Genomic DNA, 18,581 nt, shown 5'->3' with positions numbered 1-18,581 from the left:
CTGGGCCCCCAAGCGTAATTCTGCAGGGCCTCATAGACCTTCGGGCCGGCCCTGACCTGGCTGACGAGGCTTTACCTGCTCTGCCCGGAAAGAAGCGGTCTCTGCTGTGTCGCTTTAAGTACAGCAGGCAGTGCTGTTGGTCCATGTGGGAGCGCAGGGCGCACGGTGCGGCGCTGCCTCCCTGCAGCATGAAGCTGTCTGCTCATCGGACAGCCGACAAAAAAGAAAGAAAGAAAAAAAAAACAGGTCGACCCACCGCTTATTCGCATTCAAGCTTCGACTTAAACAGATTACAGCAGTGATTGTAAGAGGAAGGAGCCAGCGCTGGGAGCCATTAACACTTCTCCTTGCCTCTCCGAGCGACACATAGGAGCGTCCAGCGGGTTTATTCGCGGTGCATAGCGGACTGAAGCTCATAGCAGAACCAGCAAAGAGAGCAGAACCGTACGAGCTGACGGGATCCACCAACTAACCTCTGCAGGCTGCGGACGGAAGCACGGCAGACACAGGAGTTGCTTATTCTGGAGGTGAAACATCATGACTGAGCCTGACAGATGACCATCCTCTGCTGACTTCCTTCCTGCATGAACATCCACATCATCTGCTGAGGCTTCACTCAGACTCAAGGCTGAGGTAAGAAGAGCTGTACTCATGTTATCTCTTCATTTGATTAAAACCTGAATCACAGATATCAGCTGCAGCTGCAGCAGCAGATCACACAGTATGGAAGTGAAACCTGTGCAGTGGCAGCCCTGGTTGGATCTGTGCTGCAGGACTCCTGCTGGTTCTTGATTGAACAAGAACACTTCTGGAATAAACAAGTGGCGGAAATCGTCAAAAACCCACATATTTGTTTGCAACACTAATGCTGCCCTAGTGTAATGGGAAAGAAATCACTGCTTGTTTTGTTCTGACTAATTAGATTCCAGATGATGTTGCAAGCAGTGACAACAGCAAACAGCTGCATTAGATGACTTATATCAATAAAAGAGATTTCTGCAAGTTTGTGACAGCTGTTTCTACGGCTTTGCTTTTTCTTGTTTGACTTGTCTGTTGGCCTGTGACGAGGCTTAAGTCAAACCAAATCCATGCTTGGTGGCCCACAGACTGGACCCCTTTGTCACCCGGGGCCCCCAAGTGTGAAGATGCTAGAATTTCATTAGAGACCTCCTGCTAATTTTTAACCACAGCTGCAAATCACCCTGGCCGAGTTCAACCTGTGCTGAGCCTGTTTTGTAGTGTGTGGCTTCAGAACCTTTCAGCTGCTGACCCAAAAAGCTAACAGCTGCAAACACTTGCAACTCCAGTTATTCACAACTGAAGAGTGCAGATGTAGCTAATTAAACAAACAACAACAACAAAAAAGGTGCACTGCTCCATCCAGGTCCTCGCTGAGCCTCCGCCCCAAAAGTAGAAGTGGAAATTCCTCCATGTCTTGTTCATGATTGATGGTGGGGTGGACAGAGGTGGCCACTAAATTTTCCCAATGGGCCATTTGAGTAACTATAATTGTTGGGAAAGGGCTACGTCAATGGCTCCATTACTCCAAAACCGTATTTGAAAATAAGCCCTATTTTTAATTTTTTTTGTCAGCTGTTTCTAACAGTAATTGTTGCAATTGCATAATAAAATGCAACATGGCAAGTTGACAACTGAAACCAGTTATATTTTACAAAAAGAAATGCAACAAGGAAAAAAAAGAACATTTAGAAAATGTGTATGTATTTTTGTCCAGTAGGCAACTGTTGGATGAACCGGAACTGGTTGCCAGTAGACACACAGGACAGACCACCTTACGCTTACATTTAAGGGTGATGGGAAGTGGATGATTAACCCAACATGAATGTCTCTGGACTGTGAGAGGACACTGGTTTTCCCCGGGGTGAACCCCAAAAATCAAGGAGAAAATGTGCAAACTATATGCACAAAAATAAGCTGGGATTTGAACGCGGTTCTTCTTGCTGCAAGGCAGCAGCACTAACAAATGTACCACCTGGATGCCAGACATTCCTCTACATCATTATTAATTCACACACAAACATGTTCACCTCAAAAAACTAGAATAATGCATAAAAGTGCAGTATTTCTTGCCAATCATCTCACAAAATGAAAGTAATTTTATGCTGGTTTTTTTGCAAGTTTAATGACTTTGTCTTATAGGTAAAGAAAGCATAAACTTCAGTGTCTCAAAAAATTATATCACATCAAACTATCAAAGTTTTACTTTCTGAGATGACTGGCAAGAAAAATTACTCTTTTACACAGAATTTCTTATTTTTTTAAAGATGTTCCTGTTCGTTGACAACAATAATATTTTGTGCACTGATAAGTGCACACTGTACAGACAGGACATGTCATATCTGCCTCTCTTATTTTAAAAAGACCTGAAGTAGACACACAGCAGGGCACTAATATAGCTACACAAAAGTAGAAAAGACAGCTGTCTCCTTGTGTTTATTTTTTGAATGAAAACAGCGTCGCGGGGATTGTTTGCAGAACTGAGACTTTGCGCATGTTTATTTTCAGACTTTCACCTCAAGACTCACCGCATGCTGTTTTATGCAGCAAGGGTTTCATTTACTGTGGAGCTAACTTCAGCAGAATACAACATGCATTTGAGTGTTTGTCAGAAAAACTTTACAAAGAACAAAACCAAACTATGATGATGCAATTGTAATCATTCTGAGAGCATTTCCACTGTCCCACCTTGTTTGCAGTGACCTTGTATTATATATCAATGAATTGAGCCACCTCTCTCTGGAACGTGCTGAAGAGGAGGAGGAAGAGGAGCTTTGCGGTTCTTTAGATTGATTACAGTGTGGTTTAATCAATTCATGAATGACACTAATTGCTCATGCTGCTGCTATTTCAGCACTTGTCATGACAGTAAATAAAAAAGCACAGAGCCTGACAGACCTCTTGTTAAGGCGGAGGGAACGCGGCCACAGCAGGGTTCACAGATCCTGAATCAGGAACATGCTGCAGTGATCAATGCCATGAACTTTGCTGAACCCATTCTTAATCCCATAAAGACCTAATGAGCATTTATGTCATGTTTAGTGTGAATATGGTTTCAGCTATTCAAGAGAAACGTGTGAAAGATCTGACATAAAAAATACATCACATAGATTTTCTTATTACTAACAGCTGCTGTAATGTCCTGAAAGCTTTCTCTTCCCTGAGGCAGCAAAGAACAGACATCGGGGGAAAAAGCCAACAGCTGAAATTCATGTTTGTTACCTTGTTTCAATGCATGATGCCGTTCCCACTGCTGTTGTTGATGCAGAAAATAATCAGAGTCAAGATAGCTGCTTTTTTTAACCCCAGAACCCCACTGGCATTAAAAGGGAATCTTAAATGCTCTGCAAAGATTAAATTCTTCGAAGGAGCAGCATTTTTTGCACCTTGTAATGTTGTATTTTTGAGATTAGCTTTTGCTGCAGAGGAGAACCTGAGAGTGGCTCTGATATGGAGCCCGTTGTGTATTGGCGTAGTGCAGAGCGGGAAGGCTTTGAAATCCTCCGTTGCTTAGTTCTGCATCCCTCTCGGCCATCCTCTCAGGGACGTGCGGTGAATCATGTCCAGTGGCCCCCTGATCTTTTGACAATTACCGGGGGAACTGACAGAAATTACAGTGTACATAACTTTTGCTGGTCATTACAGTAAAATGATGGCCATGCAGCAGAAACTGTGTGTGGGTTTGATGGGTGGAGTGATTCTTGATATATCACTGCGAAGAAAGAATGTCAAGATCCTTATTAGAGCTCTTACTAAAATAGCTTAGCATTAAAAACCCTGATGCCTTTGCCAAAGTCATCTTGAAAGTTTCTGTCTCTTTACAGGACCAGTCTCACTTGTTACTGTTTGCCTTCTATCTAGGATAGGGAAAAAAAAAAGTTAATTTGAGTTTGGAAAACTATGTTGATTTTTACACATATTGGACCTTTCTATTGACATGTTTTTACTGAGCAGTTTATTGAAATGCTAGGCTAACATTAGCATAATTTTATTCTGGATACTACGAACAGATAGGAATCTGCATCAACCAGTATAATCTCTATCAATGTGAATGTCACTGTGAAGGGAAAAGCTGTGATTGCTGGAGAATGTTTGGATTGGTCCGATCCACAAAACCATATCCATGTAATAAATGGGGTTTTCCAGCTTTCCATTTGGGTTTGGGTTTTGCTAATTCAGCTTATGCACCCTTTGTCTTAATAGTTTCCTCTGAACAGCATGTCTGTTTGAAGGATAGGATTACAACTTTGTCTTTGGCTGATGCACACAAAAGATCGGGAAACGCCATCTTCCACATGAGCAAACGAAAATTAGGGTAATTAAGTAAATGGAATGAGGATTTGTCTCCAGAGTGTGGCTGTAGAAAAGCTGTCCCTAAATTAATGCGTTTTGCAGCAACTGTTTTACTGTTTCCCTTATAAATAGATACATAAGACAGAAAAGCATTAAACTGTTGCACAGATTTGAGTAGTTTGTCATCCTTTTTGCTGCATGCACCTCTCAGACAGATTTTCATGTCATAATAGGATTATTCCCCAACACCAGAATTTTTCCGTAAAACCTTTTCGGATAAGGCCTGCCTAAACAGGTGGCAAGGAAATACCAGAGGACACAAATCAGATAATAACTGGGAAACCCCAAAACCTAATGCCTCACTTTGATCTGGGGTTTGCTGATAGGAATAATTTTTGTCTTTCATTGTTGTCAGTGATTAAAAAATGTTGACTTGTTAACATTTAAGTTTTATAAGTTTTGATCTTATTTTCACCCAGAAGGCATTTTTTTTTTTTTTTTTGTTATAGGATTTAATTTCAAGACTTATTACATTTTTACAGTAAAACCTGCGTTTTGGCTTTTCTCTAACTGAGAAAAGAGCATTTTCCCACCCTAAAGGGATACATTGTGATTATTTAAAGTAATGTTCATTTGAAAGGACTCAAGTTTTTAATATGTTACCAGCTGTAGGTAACTAATGCCTTTGCTTTGTAGAAATCTCGATTAGCTGCTCTCAAAGGTCGCCTGAGAAGCGTCGAGACCAAAGCGGACATATTCTGTCTTAAAACATCTCCAGTCTACACAGGTTTACAGATGGCTACTTTAATTATTCTGTTTTCAGTGGATCATTGGCAAAGCACCTTATCCTACCTCCATTTCCTGGTTGAATAATTGTTGTTTTCTGCTTAAAATAAGCTGAACCAATGTAAGCTTATTTTACACAGAAAATAAGCTGTGTAAGCTTGTTTCTTGTTTTAAACAGAAATAAGCTTATTTTACACAGCTATAGGATTGACTCCCCAACTACAGGATTAGAGCAGCCAGTCCTATAGTTGGCTCCTCTAGGATAAGTTGTAGGACTTCACATTCTGGGGCCATTTTTTTTGTAATTGTACCTACTGAACAATAAGCTGAACACATATTTTTATTAAAACAAACAATATAGTCAGATTTTTGTAGAAGTATTCTTAAAGCACTAAGAATGCCACACAATTTCTTAAATTGAGCTCATTGTTTTGTGATATGTTGATCTATAAAAGAAAGAATGTAGATATCTCTTTCTCAGAAAGTCCATCAACATTACAAAAACAATATCTCCTATAAAAAGAGTTTTAGAACATTTACTGTTTGTGAATCAATCAAAGCCGACTCTCCTTCATCTGACCTGAACTATTTACTCTCTAAAGCTTCAAAGTGACTCTCTGCTCTCTAAATGTCGTGCTTAAATCTCTCTGGAGAGTGTATGAAAGCTTTGGGAAATGAGAAATCAGACAGGGGGTAGACAAGTGAATACAAAAGACTCATTTTCTGGGGTCTGTAGTCGACCTTGAGACAGTGCCAGTCAGCAGGATTAACACATCGCCTCTGTAATTGCTCACCTGGAGTAGCAGACCTCCTTGTTCTCTGTTCAACCTGATCCCTGCATCACAAAAAGGTCTTTGTGGGTGTTAAACTGATGGGCTCTGTTTTCCTTACCTGCTGTACCAACAGAGCTCCAATCTGCACACAGAAAAGCCTTTAAACAGGAAAAATTTGGATGCATAGCTCTGCCTCTGGAAGACAAAAAAGGTCTGTGTCGCTCTGAGGGTTATGTCTTTCACCTTAAAGTAGCACTAGGTAACTTTTATAAAACATGTTTTTTACATATTTGTTAGAGCTGTCACTAGCAAATAGTGACAGGATAATATGAGAGAGAGAAATTGTGAAAAAAATCAAGCTCATCGAGTGGTCACTGCTCCCATTTGAAAAATACACTGGTTCTGGTCAGAAACAAGTCTAGAGGAAGGTCTTAGCACTGTCAGTCACCGATTGTGGGTTTGCTGCAGCTGTGCTAATGGCGGAGAAACGACGAGATGTAACTTCAGAGGAAAACTGTTTCCTTCAGCCACCTACTGCAGCTTTAACCACAAACTTTATTTAAAACCACATTAAAGTTATTTATTCCAAAACGAAGATGACAAACTCATGAAGACCTCATTAATTTCTACTGAGGATAAGAATGTGGAAGGCTTAATTTAATGAGAGTCAAACATATCAGGATTCCATTTATAGGCTTGTTAGTGAAGCAACGTCAATATTAGATCAGCGTTAGCAATCAGCTGCACCTCAAACAGTGTTCGTCAATCTGTGGGAGCACATCAATGCAGCCTGCGCTGTGCAGAATCAGACAGGGCTTAGCTTTAAAGAGGATGCCAGGAGATTTTGAGAAGCAGCACACCAACAATACTGCTGCACAGAAGCAGGAGCTCCCCACCTCCTGCGATAAATAACGGGAGTCCCCTCTGGTTCTGTCAGCCTCCAAAGTCAGCGTCAACAGTGGCGTCTGATCTCTTCTCAGTGTGTTGAGCCCTAATTGGGTTTTCACACTTGCTAGAGAAATTTCTCAGGTTGCTGTGAAGTGAAGCACCATACCCAAATCAAGTTGTGCATCATTATGTTTCTATCTACTGCTGGAATTATGGGATGCTAAAGGTTTTTGAGGGGATAAACTACTTTTACCTACCTCCTGCCGGGAATATGCTGTTCCAGGGTAATAGTTGCACTTCCTAATGATAGTTTTTTGCTCAGTAATTACATCCATTGGGATTTCATGTGAATGATGTGTAGCAGTAAACCAGGCAGGGCTTATTCATACCCACCTAAAATAGGGGATTATGATTCCTACGTTCACAGTCTTACATGTGGTTCAATTAATTTTCCAGCAGCAGCCAGGATGAGCGCCTAAGTCTATCCCCTTATCAGCTACTTTACTGGCAGAAAGCACAGCGCTAACCTGAGCTCCTCCTTGCTGCTTATGTTCTCCATCTGTCGGTAGAATGACTCAGGTCGACCCTGATGTTAGGAACTATCATGTGCTGTAAATGTAACGCCTGGTCAGCCACAAACCAGTCATCGTGATCTGTCAACCCGTGTCATCTCCTCTTGACATCTCTGCATCTTTGCCTATGTCACATCCAGGATGCCCAGGGGGAGAATGACTAAGACTTCAGACCTCTCCTCAGTCGACCAGCAACATAAACAAGGTCTTGGTGTTTGTTCAGACTCAGTTTCAGTGTTTAATATTGTCTTGTCAAAGAGTTTACAGCATCCTTCAGTATTCATCATGTGGTTGCTTGATAAGATTTTACAATTACTGAAAACAGTGCAGAGCAATTTACATTGTTTGTTTTTCCTTTTTTCATAATATGGTTTATATACACAGCTGTATAAAATTATGACATACAATTACCAAAAGCACTCAATTATCTTTAAGGAAAACTACTGTAATCAGTCTCACACAATCTTATTTTGTTTCTGTTAATACAGTTGTACCAATAAATCCTCCAGTTCATTGACCAGATGGATGTAAAAGGATGTATTATGAGTCTTCTCTTTGTGCAGCATTTAGTGTCATTTTTTCCCCACAAATTTCTGCTCAGTCCTGTTAAGGTTTGACCACAGCTACTCAGTAATGCAGGGATCTGGACTTTGACTGGGGAATTGCAACAGTTTCCTTGAATTGTCACCTGTAGCAGTAAACTGTGAAAAACAGAACAGCTGGTCACTGTAGATGATCAGCTATTTAATTAATTTAAACTAGCATCATGTGAATGATTCTTTCTTTCTTGAATGTTGTGAGTGAGGTTTCCTACATATATACCATTTTAATTTCAGCAAAGAATGCAAGGGAAAAGGAAACTGGACAAGTTATGTTCCCTATAATGAATAATAAGCCTGCATTTGTCTCAAAAAGTTTATGTTATGCTTGTTAATGTCCTTGAGTCTTGGATGATAAAAATATATCTTACCCTGAAGCTCCTGATGCATTTAAACATCCGGTTTGAAAAGTTTTCATGCAATCCCTTGTTAAGTCTTGAGTTTGAAATGTGTCATCCCCACTCTGCAGTTTTCAGTATTTCCATAGACATTTAATGACAGCCTCGTTGCAAATATAATTTTGAAATGAAACCTTGTGCACAGTTTCAGTGTTCCCCATGCCAAACACAGGAAAGTAACCCCAAAACAAATCCCACGTTTTCCTCCATGGAGCTTATTATAGTGTAAAATGGAGCAGATGATCCGACCAGAAAGCAACAAAGCTTCACCTTGGCCTTCAGCTTCGGTGGCTTTATATGGTTTTCTCAGCTCTTTTTCTATCACCTGCACTTGTTCCACCTCTTTAAAAAGCCTTGGATGCACTTATTAGGCCCGAGCAGCTAAGCGCTGCGAAGGCCTATTGTTTCTGTACTGTTTCTTATTATTATTATTCTGCCCCCCTAAAGAGGGGCCTTTTTGGGGGCTTTATCATTTTCAAAAACTCACCAAACTTGGCGGACGCGTAAAGGGAGTTTCAAAATTTTGTATTTTAAGGTCATTGCAAAAATCCCATAAAAAATGGCTCAATAGCGCCACCTAGAAATTTTCAAAGGACCCTTTGCTATTCACTTACTTTATCCTAGAGACATGAAATTTGGTACACTTGTAGAGCTCCCCAAGATGCTCAAAATTTACAATTAATGTCATAGTGCAAGTATCACAGGAAGTCGGCCATTTTGGATTGAAGGTCCAATTTTGAGGCCATTTTTGCCATTTACAGCCTCCGTATTTGATCGAACTCCTCCTAGGGATTTCGATTGATCGGCTTCAAACTCGGTCAGTCTGTTCATAAGGCATGTCCCATCTAAAGTTATCAAAACTGTGAGTTTTTGAGTATGCTGAAGGGGGGTTAGCAGGGGTCAAAGTTCACCTACTCGCCATAAAAAAATTAACTGCTATATCTCCTACACAGAAACTCACAGAGGCACCAAAGTTTCTGTGATTGATCATCATCGGGTGTCCTACAATACCCTATGGTTGAATGATGACATCACTTAGGCCACGCCCCATGAGAAGAGGAAGTGTAATGTTTTACTGTGGACTGTCGCTATCTGACCCCTTTGACCTCATCAACATGAAACTGTGCCCAGACACAGAAGACATGTTGGTGTATTGAGGATTCCAACCCCGACCAGCTTCGATGGAGCAGATGGGCGTGGCGGCGTGGCGAAGTGACCTGTAACGCCATCGCCATATGTTTTGCTCTCAATTCCACAGTTTCGGTCCCAGCTGCTCCAAACTCACAAGGATGGATCTTCATCGACTCCCCGACAGGAATCCATCACAATATTTGGTGGGCGTGGCCTAATTTCTCTATAGCGCCCCCTAGAAAACTTTAAATGATCAGCCCCAAGCCATGCTTTAACCTACAATTACAAAACGTTGTACACATGTGTACCTTGTCAGGACAACAAAAAGTCTCTTGGAGCCATGGTCTAAACCCCACAGGAAGTCGGCCATTTTAGATTGAAGTTCAGATTTGACCCCATTTTTGCCATTTACAGCCTCCGTATTTTGATCGAACTCCTCCTAGGGATTTCGATTGATCGGCTTCAAACTCGGTCAGTCTATTCATAAGGCATGTCCCATCTGAAGTTATCAAACGGTGAGTTTTTGAGAATGCTGAAAGGGGGTTAGCAGGGGTCAAAGTTCACCTACACGCCATAAAAACATAAACTGCTATATTTCCTACACAGAAACTCACAGAGGCACCAAAGTTACTGTGATTGATCATCATCGGGTGTCCTACAATACCCTATGGTCGAATGATGACATCACTTAGGCCACGCCCCCTGAGAAAAGGAAGTGTGATGTTTTACTCTTAAGGGTCGCTATCTGACCCCTTTGACCTCATCAACATGAAACTGTGCCCAGACACAGAAGACATGTTGGTGTTGAGGATTCCAACCCCGACCAGCTTCGATGGAGCAGCTGGGCGTGGCGGCGTGGTAAAGTGACCTGTAACGCAATCGCCATACGATTGGCTCTCAATTCCACATTTTTGGGCGCAGCTGCTCCAAACTCACAAGGATGGATCTTCATCCACTCCCCGACAGGAATCCATCACAATATTTGTAGGGTGTGGCCTAATTCTCTATAGCGCCCCCTAGAAAATTTTAAATGATCAGCCCCAAGCCATGCTTTAGCCTACAATTACGAAACTTTGTACACGTGTGTACCATGTCAGGACTTACAAAAAAGTCTCTTGGAGCCATGGTCTAAATCCCAGAGGAAGTCGGCCATTTTAGATTGAAGTTCAGATTTTGATCCTATTTTTGGTGTTTATAAACCATTTCAGTAATTCGCCACTTGGGGTCAGTATTGCTCCACAAATGAAGCAGCAGATAAACAGGATGAAGAACAATATCAGTATTTCGCCAGTAGGTGTCAGTGTTCCTCCACCAATGACAGATCCATGGGCGGATGGGCGCGAAAACTTTGTGAGAGCGTTGCCATGAAATTTCTAAAAGGATAGAAATGTCTCATATAATTTTTGTTGAATTAAATCATGCAGTAAATGTAGCGTTTTCTTACTTCTTACAAACCATTTCAGTAATTCGCCACTCTGAGTAAGAATTACTCCAACAATGAAATAGTGCTTTAGAAACACAGCTGAAAATGATGAAAAATGACGAACTGTAGTACTTCGCCATGTGCATATGATCGGCTGTAAATTACACGTGGATCTTCCGACTGACGCCAAATTGGATACGTATGACCTTTGTTGACCTCTAAAGAGAACAACAGCATTGAAATATATTTTGGCTCCACTGCGCGTCCTACATTAATCCGCCAGCTATATTTCCTCGCTAAACCAATGAATCTGCACCACATTTTTGCATCGTCAAGGAGCGCCTCCAAACGCATCAGTGCGTACCGCCTGGTGGACGGGCGCGGAAACTGCGCAACTTCTGTGTTAGCACGTGGCCAGCGTTGATGGAAACTGAGCAACAGCTTCCGGTGCGGGGAGGAGCTGAAAACTGCGTGAGAGCTTCTGTGGTGGCTGACGTGAGGCGACGGTTGCTAGTACCCCGGTGGTAATAGGCCGGAGCGGCGCTTGGCTGCGAGGGCCGTTCGAGGCTGCTTGCAGCTTTAATTTTATTTTATTTTTGTCCTTGTTTTGAGAGACTGGCTACTGTTCCATGGACCTTACATCTTTTGATAATAATGCCAGTGTGGTCACAAAACATAAAGCTACTTGGCAAGAATCTGCAAGCCTTTTCCTTTAAAATGCATGTCTTGCAATGACACCACGTATAATTTTTGACCTCTTTAAATATGCTGAAAAGCTTCAAGGGACCAAGCCAAGATCAATAATTCAGGCCCTTCCCAGCCCTCCCACAGGTCTCTGGACTTGTAACCTTGAATAACTACTCATTAGCGAGCAGTTTTTAAGTATTGATCTTTTTCTCAGACTTGAGGCGTTTTTCATTTAGCATTTTCAAGAATTTTATGCATAGTTGATTTATTTTTCTGTAGGCTGTTCTTTTTGCTTGAAAGAAACCCGACTAAGCAGAACCCCCGCTGCAGCAGAGCCACTGAGTGAAAGGTTCTCTGTTTGTTTTACTAAGATGCTGCTAGCACCGCCCTCCTCCACTTTACACCTACTCACCAACTCAGCTATGTGGCAGCCTCCTTTGCAGCTCCCAAGATTTAACAACAGCACCAGTTACAGCCCCCATATTGTCTCTGTCCTTATATAATTTCACACCAAGAGGCAAAGAAAGCATCACAGACCAGACTTGACAGGAGGGAATGAATCCCTTCATGGGTTTTCTCTGCTTCCCATTGAATGCAAAAAAAATAAAAAAATAAATAAAATACCAAATTTATTTTCTTTCCATCTTAACCACAACAGCCTCTCTGTGGCTGTTTCACGCACTTTTACCTTAGACTGAAAAGAATAGCTCTGTTACTGCTGCTGCGATACTACCCATTGACTTTTCAATTTTCTGTCATCTCAGGCTTTTTGAAGCCACAGGCACATTTGGAGAAGAGAAAGGCAAAGTGAACGTGCAAAAAGCAATGCAGATTCATTGAAATTGGTGTAAAAAAACCCCAAAAATATTCATGAGGTCGTCAAGTGTGTTCTGCTTTTAAAGCGTTTTCATGTCGACTCCACGTTTAATCACGACTGACGGTGGACCGGCTTTTTACCAAGTGAGGTTTTCTCTACACCTTGGGGTCATTTGACCACTGGGGAGCTTTATTAAGCCACATGCTTTTATTCTCATTGCTTTAGCCAAACCTTTAACGTGATCAAATCGCGTTGCCATAGCAACTCTGCCTCAGGAAGGTGCTGATTGCCCCTTTGTAGCTGCTTGCAGCCACATTAATCGTCCATTTATCAACCTAAACCTAAGCAAGCATTTGAATGGATATTTATTTATGTTATGTAAAAAGTTGCTCCCTCTGCAGTTGAACACAACAACAACAGCAGTAACTGTAATTACGTGTCGCACCGCAGGGTTAATCATCGCTGCGCTACTGCTGAGCATTCTTCTCACAAAAACATGTTGGGGGGTTTGAGAGTTTACTCTCAACCTCACAGTACCTGAATTAATCTTAAACTCACAGGTCTCCCTGTTGTGTGTTTTAGGTACAACTCGTACAACAACATCGGAGTAGTGAGGTATTTTCATTTACACCGTTCACAGCTTCTCAAATTTCAGCACTTACTGATTTGCCCCTGTGAGTCAAGGCTGATTGGCAAGAACCCTCCAGGTTTTTCTGTGGAAAGACATTTTATATGGTTTTTAAGTTTCAGAGGGCAGAAAATTTCAAACCTACACTTGGCAAGCTGAAGATTTGACCACGAGATAGATGCAGCAATGTGTCAGTGCACATGTCTTTTGAGAAAGTTAAGATAATCTTATGTTTTATCTTGCTGATATTTCTTAGATTTTGCTTTCACACACCCAGATGGAAACACGAGCAGCCCTCCTCCTTCTTCCTTAGCGTTGGAGGTGTTGTTCCATGTTGCATCAGAGCAACACCGAAGCACTACTCTGTGTGCTTGTCATATTTTATTCATCTCTGGAGAAGCGCCGGCTCTGAGGCGCTCTCATTCCTGCAAGCCGAAAGCAGGCAGCTGTCAGGGAGCCCGAATCCCTAGATACATTGCCCATTTCTGCTCCTGCAGACAGACATCACACACAGGCATGCTTAGCTACATAACACTGGGCTTTTCCTATGCACACATTCAGTTCATGTAACCTTTGCATGAGAGGTTACCCTTTCTCAATTTTCTCAGATATTTTTAGAGCAATTCAGTTTTCTAGCTTGGAAACGGCTCAAGATTCTTAGTTTTGTACAACTAAAACAAAACTTATGTTATTGATTTTGAGTGAATGTATGTTTTACCGTCTTTTTTTTTTTCACTTTATTTCTGGTGCAAGGGTGAAAGAAACCGCATTCATATTGAGTGCATTACAAGCTTATGTGCAGTGCTTTTTATATTTTGCCATGTCACAGTCACAACGTGTCTTTGGGATTGTTTTGTTACCAACACAAAGTTTAGCTTTTATTGTAGATTCAAGGTTGTTATCCTGCTGGTTGGTGAAACTTTGCTCCAGTCCAACCTCTAGTTTGTCTTCCAGTTTCATGTATTTATCTCCATTCATCATTTAATATTCTTTAATTAGCTTCCCTGTCACTACTGAAGAAAAGCAGCCCACAGCATGAAGCTGCCGCCATCAGTTTTTCACTATGGAGAGACGGGCTGGTCGGAGTTTGACTGAAAGCCAGAGATACCTTGAGTCTCTTGGCTACTTCTCTGATGAATGTTTTCTTTGCCAAGATCGTCAATTTGAGTGGATGACTGTTCCTTTATAATTTCACAGTCGTCGTTTTCTTTCCAAGGTCGAATGATGGATTGAATGATGCTCTTTGAGATTTTCGAAACTTGGAATACCGCTTTAAACCTAAATCTCCTTTATGCTTTCTCCCCTGCTGCGTTCGTTGGTCTGTATGCTGTTTGTTCAACAGTGTGATATGAGGGATTCACTGAGCAACTAAACAGAATTGTACTAATTGGGTGACATTCGAATGCAACTGATTTTGTTTAAGGGAATGAGAGTAAAGGGAACAGGACAGAAAGTCATGCCTCACTTGACTCTTCATTTGATTTTTTTGTCATAAATAAACCATTTGATTGTTTTTCTATATTTAATAAAAAATGTGTTTTATTAAATATAGGGTTAGGGGGTTAGGGTTAGGGTTCCCTAACCCTAAAATGGTGACAGCTTGTTAAAGCCGTCACCATGTTGTGATGGTTTGTTATGAGACAGAAAATCTGTGAAAAGATCAGTCTCCTCCACCTCCTCCCTGAACTACTATGACTGGCTAAATTAATGCAACCTCCTGGCCAAAACAACCAATCAGAACCAGGAGAAGGGTCTTAGTGCTGTCAATCAACCTCATTCACTTGCTACTAAATGTGTTAATAGTGTAATAATAAGTTTAATATATGAATATGTTGGTAATTTCTTTACTTAATTCATTAAATGCTAGTGAAATGGAGGCAAACAGTAGTCTGTAGCTAAGCTAACTATACTGAATGGTTGATAATCTCACAGTCGACCCACCAGAAAAACTGGGTTACAAATTGACACTTTTACCTAACTTTGAAAATACCTCACTTTTCAAAGTTAGGTATTATTGAAAACGTAACTTTATTATTTTTCTTAGTAGCATAGTAACTACTACAGTCATTCCTGTCTTGTACTGACAAGCGCTCCAAGCAGGAACGAACCATTTCATGCAGCTCCAGGTGTAACACAATATAATTAATTTTGTAATTGACAGGGCCCCATTGTTTAAAATTTCTATGAACAAAACAATGAATAAATAAAAATAAAAACTGTGGAGGGCCCTTTGTTGGTCAGGGGCCCTTGGAAAAGTTATAACTGTGTCCACCTCTCTGTCTTCCACTGCACCAAACAGTGAGTTACTACTTAATGTTAGCCTGAAAAATAGATCCTGAAAACATATATTGAAGCATACAGAAAAGTTCAAGAAGTATGAATACTTTCACATTTATAGTATAAGTTATATTTCTTTTCATATTGAAGCTAACTTGATCAGAAGTGGCACAGTGACTTGAACAAAGAAAAGAGAAAAGCTCCTGGAGTTTCGACATCAGGGTTCGTCTGATGTTTTTGGGTGCGTCTGCAGGTGGTCCAGACTTCTAATGAGACTGTTCGGGTGATGTAAAGTAAAAGAGATTAGGTGGAGGCCGGGTTTAAGACACTCTGACAGAGACAGACCTAATGAGGATGAGATTTGAAGAACCACCTGCAGTTCCTGACTGGCTCAAACAAGAGCATAGATAAAAATAAAGTCAGCTCAGAATGAAGTAAAGTGACAAACTAGAAATGATGAAAAGAGTAGTTTTGTGTAAAAACGTCCATTTAATGTTTTTTTTTTTTTTTTTTACGGACTGTAACACAAACAATTAACTACACTCTGTAGATCAATATAGCAACATACTGAAATAAATTCAGAAACGTCAGGATGTTTATTATATGATTGAAGTATATTCAAAGTACATTGAATGCCTCTGCAAAACACAGATATGCAGTCTTGGATGTATAAAAATAGTATTTTATTACACACAAACCCATGTTACAGACGATCTGGGGAAATCAAAGCCAGTGTCAGTCCTAGAGTTTCCCAAAGATTTTTATATTCTCCCAGTTTTTCAAAAAGAGTTAGTGTCTCTTTTTATGCTACAGTTAACACATGACCTGGTTCTGATATTCAGCATTGTTATGTTTAACCATCACTAATGTACGCTTGACTTCCAAGCAGCGATCTTTACTGGCACAAGAATTTCTGCATTCATATCTTTCCTCCTAACACTGTTGTATGTTTTAACCTTTACTGATGCAAGTTATTAATTCTTAACCTTTTTAAAGTTATTCGATGCTCTGTTAACTATTTTTATTTATTATCAGTGAACAACCAGCTTAGTCATTGTTTTGATATTTTAAGACTCAGCGTCAACAATTTATTTCCACCAAGAATATTCAAGTGGAAACATGACATGTGAGCAACAAGGCCTCTAACAATGTCTCTTCTTAATTGGAAAGGATATTTTGACAGGCGGCCGGTGGTGCTACTCGACCTTTACACACAGATTTGCGTCATGCAGACGGGGTTCATAGTTCGCCACGCATTTTGTAATTCACGCCTACAGAGCATCCTGTAATGAGAGCACACGTCATGTTTCTGAGATGGATGCATCCAGATCATTATCATAAACATGCTGCACAGCTCAATAAAAAAAAGACATGTAGGGAAGGGTCCTCTGGACTCACTACCCCATAGAAGCATAGTGATCAGAGTTATTAAAATGATACTTAGCGAGCAAAGTCTTTCTGCTACTCTCATTTAATCTACCACATATTTTAGTTTGACAGAAACGGCCCAAGCAGCGTGAGTGTGAAATAGTTGAGATTCTGCTGTGGGTTATATGTGTAGGTGGTTGAAGCAAAACAGAGTGCATACTCTGAGGGAAAAAAAAAATATTTTCTATGCTGTGGTTAATAGATCAGATGTGAGTGACTGAAACCATACTGTATGTTGTCCCTGCAGTGTATTTAGCAATATTTAAGTAATGGCCCAAAAAATGTAAAACATCATTTTGCTTTTGATTTCCATTGGCAGAGAAAATTGATTGACACAGAAATCTGGATTAATATTGTTAATACAATGATAATTGTATTGGCTTAAATACAATAATACAATAATAATAATTTTTTTAAATTATGTTTATTAATAAAAATTCACAAACAAAACAGTTTCTGATGCAGAAAATTGAAATGATTTGTTTGACTTTGACATGTACTGTAATGCTTTTCATTTAAGGCTTGCTTTATTTTTTCCCACTCTCCTTTAAAGACCAGATTTACAGAGTGTTTGACTAATGGTTGTCAACTCATCCTCCCAGCTCAGCTGTGAATCTCTTGTGTTGAATATAATGCATGCCACAGCAGATTACAATGAGGCAGTGTTTTCAATGTAGCAAGTAGATTATCTTGACGTTTTATGTGGAAAGCTGTATTTTTCTTGTTCGAGGAAAAAAAAAAACAACAAACAAGCAAAAAAAAACAAAACCCTGTTATGGTGAGATAATAGAGAAAAAAGAAGACAAGGGCAAGAAAATGATAAGATGCCTGGATCCTGAGGCCAGTGTGGTATTTATGAAGAAGCTCTGTTTCCACCCTGGCCAGCTGCTTTCTGCTCAGTCCAGACCGGTTTGATAGGTATCTTTTCTCTCTGAGTATCAATTGACCAGAGAGCAACGAGCTGAGCTGTGTGCACCACCAAGCAGAGAGGAGCTTTGCAATCTGCTTCAGTTTTGCTCTGCGCAGTGGAATACCAGTCTTGCGTGACGATCCTTGTTACTGTAACATTTGATAACAGGAAAAAGTTAAAGGATATTTAAAGTTTATGTCAAATGTTCATGTAGTTGTATGACCAAAATTTACCCACAAAAAATTAAGAACATCATCACTTACACCAAGTGCTCAGAGCCCTCAGGCTGTAATTCCCAACATTTATCTGCACAGGATTCATCTTAGACCACGCTGCATATTCTCGGAAATGGCTCTTTAGAAAAAGGGAAATTGTATCTATATTCATCACTTCAAATGATGCTTTGTATGCTTTAGGAGGAAGACATGAATGTCCTTGGCAGTTTTTTGTAATAAAAACCTATCTTGTGTACTTGTATTTCTTAGGGAATAAACTCTAATCATCCCTGTCATTTTTCCCTTGCTGAGGGAGATTTAAGTGGAGGACTTGTGAACAACAGAGCTGGAAGATTCTTGCTGAAGGACACTTTAGCAAAGTGGGTGCTTGTTGACACTGGAACTTGAATCCATCCGGAACAGTGAAAGGGTTTATGATGTCTGCTCACCGAACTCCAAAGCACTCGACCATCTTTCTGTTCCTTCTCTGCCCAGTGAATCAGATGAACCTCAACAATTCACAAGGATTTGGTCATTGTCCTTATGTGACAAAAGGTGCCACCAACATGACAACAAGAGAAGCAGGTGTTTTAGCACCCTGTTCTCATTTCCAGTATCACTGTTCTTTGTCGTGGATGAAGAATTGTTTGGTTTTGATCTCACAATTTATTAATTTATCTCCAGAGTGGTCATTTTTTCAATTATCAGAAAACATTGTTTGATATTCTTATCATTCTA

General features: G+C 40.5%; 1 protein-coding gene across 1 annotated transcript in view; it reads left to right on the top strand.

Annotated features, from left to right (window-relative positions):
• wscd2 (WSC domain containing 2) overlaps nucleotides 1-18,581 on the top strand; it is a 51,063-nt gene continuing 32,482 nt past the window's right edge. Inside the window, exon 1 of the mRNA XM_055048984.1 lies at nucleotides 1-633. The gene's annotated coding sequence lies outside the window, so the exon portion shown is untranslated. The remainder of the gene's footprint in view (nucleotides 634-18,581) is intronic.

This window comes from Poeciliopsis prolifica, unplaced genomic scaffold (assembly GCF_027474105.1).
Source record: "Poeciliopsis prolifica strain line A6 unplaced genomic scaffold, Auburn_PproV2 SCAFFOLD028, whole genome shotgun sequence".
NCBI classification, from domain to species: Eukaryota; Metazoa; Chordata; class Actinopteri; order Cyprinodontiformes; family Poeciliidae; genus Poeciliopsis; species Poeciliopsis prolifica.
Note: the sequence above shows the minus strand (reverse complement) of the source record. Positions and strands in the feature narration are given on the sequence as shown.